General features: G+C 44.4%; 1 protein-coding gene and 1 long non-coding RNA gene across 14 annotated transcripts in view; one reads left to right on the top strand and one right to left on the bottom strand.

The window, feature by feature from the left end:
* LOC116226471 (uncharacterized) overlaps positions 1 to 12,624 on the top strand; it is a 249,168-nt gene that overhangs the window by 224,981 nt on the left and 11,563 nt on the right. The gene's annotated exons all lie outside the window — the stretch shown is intronic.
* LOC149918395 (uncharacterized) lies at positions 10,744 to 12,050 on the bottom strand. Its single transcript, XR_016465419.1, has 3 exons — positions 11,906 to 12,050; positions 11,725 to 11,825; positions 10,744 to 11,065 (listed from the first exon to the last, which is right to left on the bottom strand). It is a non-coding gene; the product is annotated as an uncharacterized LOC149918395 (long non-coding RNA).

The following is a 12,624-nucleotide window of genomic DNA, read 5'->3' as shown; positions in this document are numbered from 1 at the left end:
GTATAAATACCACATCCAAAGCACACCTGTCTTCTGCCATGTGGTCCAGCTAATTGGTTTTTGATCTATTTTTACTGTTCTTAGCTGAAAGGCTTTTTTTTTTTTTTTTTTTTGTTAAGTTTCACAGAAAGCTGTAGAGCTGTTTTAGGGTTTTGTAGCTGTGAAAAATAGCCATGGTTCTGTTTTTTAAAAAGCATTCTCAAGGAATAATTACAATGATTGAGCATGTTGCTTAAAAAAACCAGAAGCGCGTACATTTTTCATAGCTACACAGCTCTAAAACGGCTTTGTGGGTTTCTTCACAGATTCAGGAAACTTAAAAATAAAAAGGAGCAAATCTATCTGTGAGCTTGGCAACAACTGAAGTTTATATTTCACAAGTATCTGAAAATGGGTTCCTCCCCATTTGCAGACGCATATGCCAAAGTTTTAAACTGACAGCGCAAAGTTTATGCTGCAAGCTTTGCGAAGGAGCAAAGCAGCATTTTTCTGCTCTCTGCCATCCTGCAATTTGCATGGCCAGTTGGGTAGTTATTATTATTGTTTATGAATTCCTTGCCTTGAGGTTGTGCGTAACAGCGAGTCGGCATTGTTGAACTGGAAACTGTAGACATGCAAATAGCAGAAAGGTTGCCCCTGCTGCTAAACTTTTGGCAGTATTTTGTATTCCATTCTTGTCTGTATTAAAACACAGAATGTACTGAATGGGCCAAACTCTGAAATCCTTATTTGGTTATTATGAGGAGAGAGAAAAGGCTGTGATTCATTAGGAAGGGGATGAATAGGAGACAGCAGAGAAGGTCTATGAAAGATAGTTGGGGAGCCGCTGTTCCCTTGTCCCATAACCCAGCAACACAGGAATCATCTGAGCATGGCGAGGTGGCTCTGTCAGGAGTGATGCATGGGATATTCCTCATGCTGGAACAAACACAGGAGCAGCATAAGGAGAGGGCTGCTGCTGTATGGTGCAGCTCAGAGCGCCGCACAAGGTTAATGGAAAAGGGAAGCCCTGGAGACCTCCTGGTAAAAGCTTGCCACTGCAAAGGTGGCTTGGGTGGGAACTGTTGCAGGGGTGCTCCTAAACAAATTATTTAGAAAGACTGAGGTTTCTTTGTTTTTAATTTTAATGGAAGGCTAAAGTATCTGGAGTTGTGTCTTGGGTGAAGCCAAAGCAGTGCGGTCAGGGGAACGAAAGCTGCAGTCAGAGCAGGCTCCAAGTGGCAGCTCACTAATCTCACATCGGTGTTTCGCCTGGAGCAGCAGGAGTTACAGATGTTTGCTTGCATCATCGCAGTGCAGTCACTGATGATGGTGGTTTGTGTTGTTGTAATCCCACAGAAATTACACTTTGGCTTCAGTACTGCGGCTTGCCCGGGCATGGCTGATCATTATCTGCTCTTCAAGATTAGTGCTGTGAACTTCATGGCAGAGGAGAATGAATTTGGGGCTGGGCCTCCAAGAATACAGCATAAAAAAGCTGTTAGCTTTATTCCCCCATAGTGACAAGCAGAAAAGGAAGCAGAGAGCCATGCACAGCAGCTGGTTTGCTGGGGGTACATTCAGGTACTGAACCCGCTGCACAGTGCTGATGGGCAGCCTTTCAGCACAGGCCTGTGAGTACCACAGATGGCATCAGGAGGAGAGATCCTCATTCCCCTGCCTGCTCTTTATGTTAGAGAGAAGCTGGGTGCTGCTGCATGGGCTGCACCACTACCTGTGAGGAGAGGAGGTTTGCTGCGGCCTGCAGAGCGCTCTGGGCACCGTGCAGCTGTCTGTGTGCAGTCACAAAGTCTCTTCTCCTCATTTTGCGGAGATCAGAGGGGACAGACGTTTAAATATTAGCTCAGCTATTTAAACCCTGTGGCAACACCAGTCTCCTTGGCACAGAGCGTTGCATCTAACGATAAGACGCTCAGTCAGTCGGCTGGCGGCCCTCACGGCACTGTAAGAAATGCACGGATAATTTCAGTGTGAGGGACAGGAGGAACAGTACTGATCTGTAAGTTTTACGATGATTGCTAATCTCAGAATGTGCCAGGAACCTGTGCTGAGAGACCTATGCTGTCACTCTCCAGTAAATTCTGTTTTCCCAGAGGCTTCCAGAGGATTCATGGAGAAGTGGTGCTGCAGATGATAAAATGACATTAAAAAAAAAAAAAAAAAACAACATCTCTTCAGCAAAAGCTTTGTGCAGGAAGATGTTTCTTCAGCAAAAGCTTTGTGCAGGAAGATGTTTTCTGGTAAATAATTACATTTTTTGTCCACTAGATGGCTTCCCCCTTCCCTCCCCCCCCTCCCCAACCTGTGACCCATAGGGTTACATGTGGTTGATTTTACGTGTGGTTGATTCAGATTGCTCTGTCTAAAGCAGTATTATCTGAAGCTTAATTCAGACACTGGTAACACTTTGCTCAAAAAAAGAAAAAAATCTAATTAAGTACAGCATACAGGGCTTATGTATCCTGTTACATAAATTTTCCTAGTTGAAGCAAAGTCTCCTGTACATTGGCACAAAGAAGAATTCAAGTTAAGATGTTTTTAGCAAAAATGTTGGCCAGCAAACAATGTTTGCTTATGATATGAAGTTATTAAAGATCACAGAGCACATTCTGTGGTTATTAAGTCCTCAACACTGACATTGAAAACGAATGCAAAATCTTCCAGACCTTGTTTTGGTTTGGCTGGGGGATTTTAGGAATCAGAAATAGAGGAGTTGTCCCCCCTTACCCACCCATCCTGTAGTATAATATTAATTAATGATGTTTGGAAGCAAATTTAGGTTCTGCAATTACTGTAATTAAGTGAGACAGATGGGATAGAACTCTGCATTATGTGGCTTAAGCCAAATCAAATGGAGTGCAGAAAAAGAAAAAGATTAATTTACATTATTTACATTGAGGAAAGTCTCTCTTTGAGTGACTGTGTGAGTCCCAGGGACTGCTGAGGTACCAGCAGGGCTGTTGTGTTTCTCAGGTGAGTGAATAAGACAGTGGCCCAGGGAAGAGCAATCTGAATTAGTAAAACATGCAGTGTTCAGGGTACGATGAATACTGAAATAATAGTACATTCCAGCAAACATTATTATTTTTTAGTAATTATTTTCATTGAAAAAGCATAATGTAGTGGAATAAAAAGAATACTCACCAAACTGACATTCACCATTTCACTGCACAAAATAGAAGAAAATTGGTGCAGTTTTAGATCAGTGAAAAGTTCTCAACAAATGTACCTGCAAGACTGATTTGGGAACTCACCCCTGCAGAAGGCAAGACAACTTCTGTCATAAAGTATTACTGTCCTCCTGAGAAGCTCAGTCCCTTGCTCCTACCAGCTCTGAGGACTTTCTGCAAGGAAATGGCTGCAGGACCGTGCTTGGAGATACAGTTCCTTGGTTCATTTTATAGCCAGTGAGTATCTGCTCAGGGCAAAGCTCCCATTTCTAGCTGTTGAACAAGAGCAGGCCTTTCTTTTCCTGTCAACTTCCTGGTAGCCACATGGGAAAAAAGTATGTTCTCATTTCAGCATCCCTCGCTTTCCTTGCTTTTCTGAAGAGGAAACAAGCAAGCTATTTCTGTTACTCATCCTTTCCTCCAGCCTCCTTCTTTCAGGATCTTTATCTCCTGTGAATCATTCCAGTGTCCATTCCTGCCTCTGGTTCCAGCTTTCACAAGCTTCAGCATGAAGTTAAGGGGCTGCAGCACACGGGTCCCCGAGAGATCAGGATGTCCCCTCAGTAATTTCATTCGGTGCTGGGATGGAGGAACAGCACAGACAGGAGCTGCTTCTCTGCAAATTCAGCAGGCAAGTGTTGCAAGAGTTTGCATTGGGTATGAACTTGAAAAAGTTATTTTGCTACTGTGGGTCTGATTTTTTTTTTCTTATTAAAGCTTAGATTCTGTGGGAAATCATGACTGAGACCAGTGTCCGCACTTGCCAGGGAAATCTTGCAACTGAAAAGCATCTGAGAGGGTTTTTAAGCCCCATTTGACTAATCCCAGAAGGATTAGCACTTTTTTGATCAGTGCCAACACAAGAAAACCTCACGTACTTTAAGCTGAAGGATACATATATATGGGTGTTGCTGAGTTAAAGTTATGAGGATCATGGTGTATAAAATCCAGGTACACTCATGGCCTTGGGGCATGGAGAGTTTCAAACTAAGCCAGCTATTGTGCTATTTGTCTCTTGAATGAATGAGATGGAAGGACATGCTCTTTTGGCTCCTGAGTGAGATGACATAGTTTGACGTTCTGAGTGTAGGAAGTGTAAAACACTAAATTAAGACTGTAAATCCAGTGGTGGTCAGCTAAGCAAGTTGGTTAGAAACATTAGTGGTGATACATATGCATAGGTTTTTGAGCCTCTTCTGCTTTCAGTTCCACCTGTATAAGTTTTGACTTCCTAGACTTCCCACATCAGGCTTAGTTCAGCACTCCTTGGGGCAGAGAAGAGGGCACAGAAGGAAGGAGAAAGGTGAGTGGAACCAAAATACATCCTCCAGTTTTACTATGTGCGCTGCATTTTTCCTTCCACGTGTTTTTCAACCATCTAGCCACGTAGAGGGTGATCCTTTGGACCAACAGGAACTGTGAGGCCACCAAAAAAACCAAGAAGTAGCTGTTGAGACTTCTGCAGTATCATCAGTGCTATAGAGATGTTTTTAGGGAAAAGCTTCTCTTGTATAGAAATGTGTGTGCTAATGAATGTGCAGTGGTAACAGTCTCAGTTTTTATATCTCCTCTCCTGTCTAGCTATCTGCCAGTCATAGGTTGAAGAGACCAAGTGAGGTTCTCCAACCCCAACTAGAGTAATCCAGAAACTGTATTGAAAAAATTTGTTTTGTTTGTTGAAAAATGATAAAAGTCTCAACACAATTTAAAAATCACTTGGGAGGTGATGTATGGGTTTCCTGTCTCGGTGCTGCAGGTATCTGGCATGCTGTGAAGTCAGAGCCCTTACTAAGTGCAGTGGGAGTTGGGAAGAGCCAGGTCATGCTGTCTTTGAACTCCCTGTAACAGCAAATCCAAAAAGCAGTAAATAATATCTTAGCACTCAGTCCTTACCTGTGCTGATCCCGTGAAATTCAGGATAAGGGAGCAAAGATTGAACTAAGTCACCTTTAATCCATCTTCAATCTCAGCATTGACCAAAGATCTCCTTTAACTGCAGTTTATTAGAGTACTGCAGCTCTTGATCCAGCAATCCCAAGCTTGCTCGCAGTGAGTCTTCAGCTGGAGGTGTGCAGGTTGCATACAGACCAGCAGTGTTCATTTGCAGCTCTCCTGTGCTACTGTTGCACCTCTGTAAAGACCATGCTGAGGTCCTTTCATCTCATCCAGCACTGTGTATTCCCTTCTCTAGGCCAAAGAAAAATGCTCTTAACCACCTGGAAACCTGTCACAGAGATGCAAGTAACCCAAACACAACTCTGCAAAGGAAATATGGATTCAATTCCTTTTGTGTATCTGAAATACTGCTGCCAGACCTGTGCTATGAAAGGTCAGGGACAAGAAGAAGTGAGCAAACCACAAGTATTCAGTAACACAAGGCCAAGAAGTTGTGCGCGTCCCTGGAAATAAATTTGGCGCCGGGCTAAACAGAAGAGGACTTGCTGAAATTTTTCTCTGTATTTTCAGTTGAGACACGGGCTTCCAAAGTTGAACACAGCCCTTCAGATTCGATCTCGTGCTGGTGTGGGTGAGGAGTGGCTTTGCGGACCAGAGCAGGCACATGGGCTCTTGGCTAGATTGAAGACCTTCCCTAGGCGCAGTACCTGGATGCCAGGCACAACAATGGGCTGCAGCTGCCCTGCCATATCACATCAGCTTCATGAACACACCACTGCCTTGCTGGCGTAGGGCTCCCTTTAGCACCACGGAAAGACAACTATGTTTCTTCTCAGGATTTGATGGGTCCAGTGTTGCTTACATCCTAATGATCAGCCATGAAAAACGTGAGTGACACATGCCTGTTCTGAATTAGCATACGCCATTAGTTGAGCCTTTGAATGTGTATTTAATTTTCATTTAGATGCTTAATTACTGTGTGACCTGTTTAACATTTCAGACTCATTCCTTTTAAAGACTGAAAAAAAAAAAAAAAAAAAGGGGGAAGGAAAAAAGAAGTTACATCCAAGCTGGAATGAGAAATACAAAAGAATTTTTCTGTACCATTTAAAAAGGTTTATGAACAAATTTCTTTTCAAAGTGGTTTGCTCTCAATCCTAAGAAGACATCTGCCAGCAGCTGGCTGGGAAAATGCTGAAGTTAGTCTGAAAAGTAATAAAACTCGCATGATGTGAAACTGCACAATGCCGAGCCCGTTTGTAACCACAACTAGATTTCCTTGTCATTCTGGAAAAAAATGTGAGGTGTCTGGGGGTTTTCTATGTTGCAAATTTTCTTAAAGGGATTTTCTTTTAGGAAGGCAGCACAGAAGGGATTTTTGTTGGTTAGTTTTCTGACAAAACTTCGTGATAATGGGCAAGCAATAGGATTTTGGCAGGGAAGTATCACATCCCGCCTTATAGAATGAGTTGTTCCCTTGTTATGTACCAAGTGAAAGCTCTTTCTGGGTTTATCCATTTTTCTATGCATTTGCCTATGACTTCATTATAGCACCTTTTTAACTGATAAAGCTTGCACACTGTTGCATGTTTCTGCATGTCTTACAGCTCCCTGGACAAGCTATTGATCGGGTATGTTGCTCTAAAGAAGCAGAAAGTTGTTCTTTGCAGTTTCATGGATGAGACGTGAGCCTGGTTGCTATTCCACAGCGTGCTGGCTCTCCTCTCCCTCTTTGCACAGAGCACGCTAACTTCAGAAATGACTTGCTCCTTTCTATTTGAGACTTCCAGCCTGACACATCACAGGGGAAAAAAGAAAAGAAGGAAAAAGTACATCTTCTCAGATGGAGGAAACTGAGTCCTTTTCCTTGTAGGAGTCAAAAAAAAAAGCAATGCTTGCCCAGCTCTGCCGTTTCCATGTTGCTTTGAGTGCTAAAAATGTTGCACACGTGTTACGTTGGGGCAGAGTTATTCAGGGACTGCATATTCATTCAGATTCAGGTAACCATTGACCAGAAGCAAGGTTAAGTCGAGCCTGTTTAAAAATTAACCCATTTGAAAAAAGAAAAAGAAAAAAATTACATAATGCTGCAACGCTCTTCAGGCAAGCAGAGCAGTCAGCTTTCTCGCGTTAAGTCATCTCTGATGGTGTGCTGGCTGTGCTTAAAGGCAACACGTCGCCAGCAGCTCCTATGCCTGAAAAGTTTTGTGCTGTTGCTTTCAACTGGTAATTCTCTGATGATCTTTCAGATGTTACAGTGTGGGAACAAGTACGCATACTCATCTCTGCATTCATTTTCGTGAACACCACCTTCCTGAAATGTGTGTAGGTCTCTCCAGAGGAGGGACCCACTGTCCCTGTTGCCACTGCTGAAACACACCACCCACATCCACTGTTTGGTTTCCGTCAACATTCAGCAAGCATCAGTGAATATCAGTGAGTGCCATTTTTTCTGTATGGAGGAATTCAGTGACACACCTTTGCTTCATCCACACTTCCATGTCAGATGCCATTCTGCCAGACTGTCCCTCTGCTGCCATCTGTCACATCGCAGCAAAATGTGATGGAATAGTGGCAGAAAGGTTCAGCCTCTATTGCCATACCACGAACATCCACCTTTGACATTGTGGGCCAACATAATAAAAGAGGAGGCATCACTTTCAGAGCAGCCATTTCTAATTCTGCACCCTGAAGGAGATGAAGCACAGGGTGTGGGAAAATATAGGAAACTGCAGGTGTTTTAGGAATGCTCTCAGTAAAGGTTCTGTCTCCCTTTGAGCCTGTGATTTGTCTGTCGGTGCAGGGGAAGGTGAGGGGAGTGTGTTAGGTAGCAACACTCCACGGCCCGAGGTAACTTTAAACCCCGTAATTCAGAGTTAGCCGTGATTCCCGCTGTCAGGAGCACAGAGCTAAGTAAAGGTTAGATTTCCTCTCCCACTGTATTTTCATTCAGATTAATATTTAAGCCACGCTGGCGGTGCGTCCAGGAGAACAGTCGGTCCTTTTACAGCCACCAGCGGCAAGAGGCCGGGCTGCTGGAGCTCGCCCACCATCTGTCTGAGCAGGGTGAGCACCATGCTGCAGCTGGCCCCGCACCGTGCATTTCCACAGCTCTCCCACTCCCTGCTCGCTCGCCGGCCGCAGCTCTCGCCTTCCTTGCGGTGCCTGCTGCTGACAATGTATCTCTCCTCAACTGAGATTACTGCATGTGACCTACTTTGAAAATGGTGTGAACCAAGGTTCACAAATTATCTTGGAAGGATGCCACGAGGTTGGTGTGCAAACATGCGCGGGCTGGGAGGCTGCTGTCAGAGCAGAACTGGCTGTCTCCGCGTCCTTCCAGATGCGGCGCGTGTTCCTCCGCCGGCCCCGGCTTCACAATTCATCTTTGTGTTCTCGAGTGCGGCATATTGATTTCCTGGGCAGGCCGCGAGGTTAGAGAGCCTCTGGCCAATGAGCCCTCCGTGCCTTCTGGCTCTCAGAGCAGCTGAAGTAGTAACAGAGATGAATAAAGGGCTTTAGGCGGAGCTGTCAGCTGGAGCCTCGCAGCGTAGTAGCTGTAGTAAAAGCAGCAGCAGTGGTATCAGAATACAAGTCACAAAGGAGTGAGGGCGGCGATGCTTCATTTACACAGTTCATCTGTTTACTACAATCCGCTCGTTTGTAGTGTAATGTAAACTTGCAATTACCAAAGCTGCTTTCCATGCCAGACCAACGGTTTAACCTGCGTGTCATTCCAAAATGCTGATAGAGGAGAGAATGGAACTGCCGGGAGGATTGCAGCCTGAAAGCTGCACGGGTTTGATTTTCTCTTCTTTCCCTTCCTTATATAAGCCCTGTGCCGCAGAGGAAAGTTTCCACAGACTGAGAAGATCATCTGCAATCTCAAATCCACTTGAATGATAAGGTGTTTTTTTTTCCCCCAAGGCTAACATATTGCATACCTACTCAGCACAGGGCTGCCTGTTATCTGATAAGATAATTAGCATCAGACACTAGGAAAAGCACATGTACTTTTAAAAAGCAGCATTACTGAAGGCTCATAGAGACAGTAAAAGCACGTGCTTATCAGAGCTTTTCCATGCAGAAGGCTTGCACTACTCTTTGACTTTGGGTCAAGAAGTCCTTTATTAAATTAGCAATGCAAATGTGTTTTACTTTATTCATGTGGAATTTTAGCGTGTCGGACAGCCTCCCTCTCCAGCACTTTGGGGCTTTTTACAGATTTACTGTGGGCCAAAAGTTCCAGATCCAGCTCTGAGTATTTTTGTTTGTTTTACCTTCTGCAAAGACATCTGTTCTACATGGCTCTCCACCTTGGCTGTGGTTCAATTTCCACCCGCTTCCATGAACTCCATTAAGAAACCCAAGTGTAAGCCTGCCTTTGCACCAGGACCAGCTCATGACTCTTGAACACAGACTCAGGGCTTCCAAATGCCCTCAGCCACCCCTCCTGAAGCACGTGGCTGTGGGGAGCAACCACCACCTTGCAGAAGTCGTACCTTCTCTTTATCAGCTGTAAAACTGGAACAACACTGATGCTTACCCTACCTGATATGGTCTTTGCCAGTTGCTGAACAGCCATGCTGATCCAGGGTGGTCAAAGGGGAAGAAGGCAGGATATGAAACGAGAACTTGACATCTGACACTCATGAGTCCTGTTTGTGGAGCAGTTGGCCCGCAGGCAGGAACTCCTGTCTGAGCATGTCGGCTGCATCCTCTGCTGCAAACCCTGCTGGCCTGGCATTGTGGTAATACGCAGTGTAACTGGGCTGATCCTGTGGCCTGGCACAGTCTTTCGTAAGTCTCAACTGGGAGTGATTGTTTTATTGAAACATGTTAATAGACAAATAGTTTGCCCGTGAGTCGTTAGTTCTCACATAGAAGGCACCAAGTTGTTTTTGGTGGTGGTTGCTTTATAATAGCACAGGATATGTGGGGCTTCCTAGGGCATGTTGCGCCTCCCCACCAAAAACGTGGGGGCAGGACTCTGAAAAGTGCCTGGTGTCCTTGTCATGTGCATAGTTCTGTGTGACCTTCTGAGATGCGATGGCAGCTGGGGGAAATTAAGCCAAAGTTATTGGTGTTGTGATGGGGCTGACAGCAAAGAATTGGAGTTCTGAGCCTACCTGAAGGGGACAGGGGTACCTGCATGCAGGTTATTGCAGATGGGAACATCATCTGCACAGGAAATGTTTCTCCTCCAGACATTTTTGCAATTACTTGCAATGGAAGGAACAGCCACCGATGCAGGGAGGTGGTGAATTCTTCCCATCCCTGATAAGTCTGACACCTAATATGCCAGCTTCTCTAAGCACTCAGCAATAAGTAAACAGATTGCAAAGACAGACCATTGTTGGAGCAGTACAAAACCAGACATGGGGGAGGACTAGAGCAGAACAGGAAGACATCCTGTGAGTGCTGGTAGCAGAGATGTTGCCTGACAGAAATATGGGCACCAAGTGGAACTTGCCAAATACTCTGATGTTACCAAAAGAGCCTAGTGTTGCTTTATAAATGTCAGTCGATGCTAGTCACCTTGTCACACTGTGTGTGAGATGTCTCATTTCACAGCCCCTACTGAAACATCCCAGGCACTTAAGCTAAACTTGGAGAAGAAATGTAATGTAGTCTTCTATATTTGAGCAAATAGGTATGGAAACAGGGTATTTGGGTCATAATGGAAGTTATGACCTCCTGCTTTGATTTGAGTCTTCCATCATGGTTAATATGTGCTCTCATAAGATTCAGTCATCCACATGTCTTTCAATGAGCAGTCCTCTATCTACCACCCAAACCTTTAATGTCCTCTGCTAATTGAGTTGACAAAATTTAATCTCTAACATCATCTGTGAGGCAGCCAGTAACTTGATCACTGAGGTTTCAGGAAAGCACAGGGTAGTGAAGCTGTCCTTATAACTTCAATCTGTGGGAAGTGGTAGTGCTTAATGATATGTTCTCTTGGTATTTTGTACTGTTGATCATCAAATGCTGCTGACCTGTGTGAAGAAACTGTGCATATCAATGGAAGCCCTGTGAAATAGTTCTCATCTTCCTCCTAAAACAGAACTACGCAAGTCACAAGGAGAGGCTGTCTTCTTCTTTTCAAGTCCTCATTCCTGGAAGCTGATAGGGTTTCTATTATATGTAGATAAAACTGGCTGCTGGGGGGAGACCACGTGGTGAGCTGAAGAGCCTGCTCTTATACAGATGAGAGCTATGCTTTCATATTCCTTACTGCAACCGTGGTTACTGCCATCCCAAGTCTTAGCGACTGTTTAAGGTTGGCACTGCACTGCAGAGCAAATGGCCCCAAAGGAACTAGGCAAGCCTAAGGTCTCAACTGTATATATGTAGTTGTACTAGCTTAAGACCAGTTTCTTTGCAAGTACGAGTTCAGATCCTCAACTGGTTTAAGCTTAAACCAAAACATGGTTTAGCACTGAAATATGAAAATGCCCACTCTGTCTTTTATGTCAGCTCAACTAAAAGGGAATTTCAATGGAAACTAATATTAAACTAATGTAAATTTTCCTAGTAGTTGATACTTAGGTGATGACTGTAGCAGCAGAAGAGAAATCTATATTTCTGTAACTATTCCAAGTGCTGAGGGCTTCTGAAGCTTGTTACACTTTCGTGAACTTTTGGACATCAGTACCTGCCCACAGAACAGGCACAGAAATAGGAAGGATCCATCTGTTCTGCAGGGACTGGGCTGCTGTCTGTACTCTGTTGCAGGCAGGGCAGCTGCAATCGTACCTGTAAAATAATAACTGCATTTAAAATCATTTGAATGGGAACAAATGGGAGCAATCTTTACCATGCTCGTTGCCATAGACCTGTTGTTTATGAGTGCAATAGGCCTGTTGTTTATGAATGTCTCCCCATTTTCTTCTCTCTACTCTGCATGGAAGCTGTGCTCCATTGTGTGGAGTTCAGGGTAAGTTTCCATTTTTGATCCTGGAAGGCTTCCAAGGAAGTGGCCTTCACTGGTTCTGAGACTGGGCGTTCCTTTATGACCATGATCACATGCAAGCGCATTTCATAGAAGCAATGAAACTGTCAAGCTAGAGAAAGCAGCTTCTGGACATACAGCTTTCCCAGAAGCTCTAACTAGACTGAGGAAATGCCTTTCTGCAGTGAATAAGATGTCTGTAGACTCTGCCACTTTCAGAAAATGTCAAACTCCTGCTGTAAGCTATAGAAACACCCAAGTGCGTATGTAACCCTATAGGATTAATCAAGCTCCTTCTCCTGTGGGGTGCTAAGGAAGGAAAAGTGGGAGAGATCATTGTTGCTATTTTTACTTGCTTGGGAGCTGCTAAGCAATTGTAATAACGGGTGTCGTAAATCAGCGGTTCACTTCAGTGAACTGACTCCTTAGAGAAATATAGGATAGGTATTCTGAATGGCAGACACTGCAGAGGAGAGGGCTCACACACTGGGAAGGGGAGACCGTATGGGTGAACCTAAATTTCTGTTCTGCTCTCCCTGTTTGAATTGCTTTGCAGTACAAGCATAGCAGGCACCGCATTAGCAGTCTGCAAGAGTTTGGTGA

Source organism: Phasianus colchicus, chromosome 3 (assembly GCF_987193195.1).
Source record: "Phasianus colchicus chromosome 3, bPhaCol1.hap1.1, whole genome shotgun sequence".
Lineage (NCBI taxonomy): Eukaryota > Metazoa > Chordata > Aves > Galliformes > Phasianidae > Phasianus > Phasianus colchicus.
This window is presented reverse-complemented; position numbering and strand designations above follow the sequence as displayed.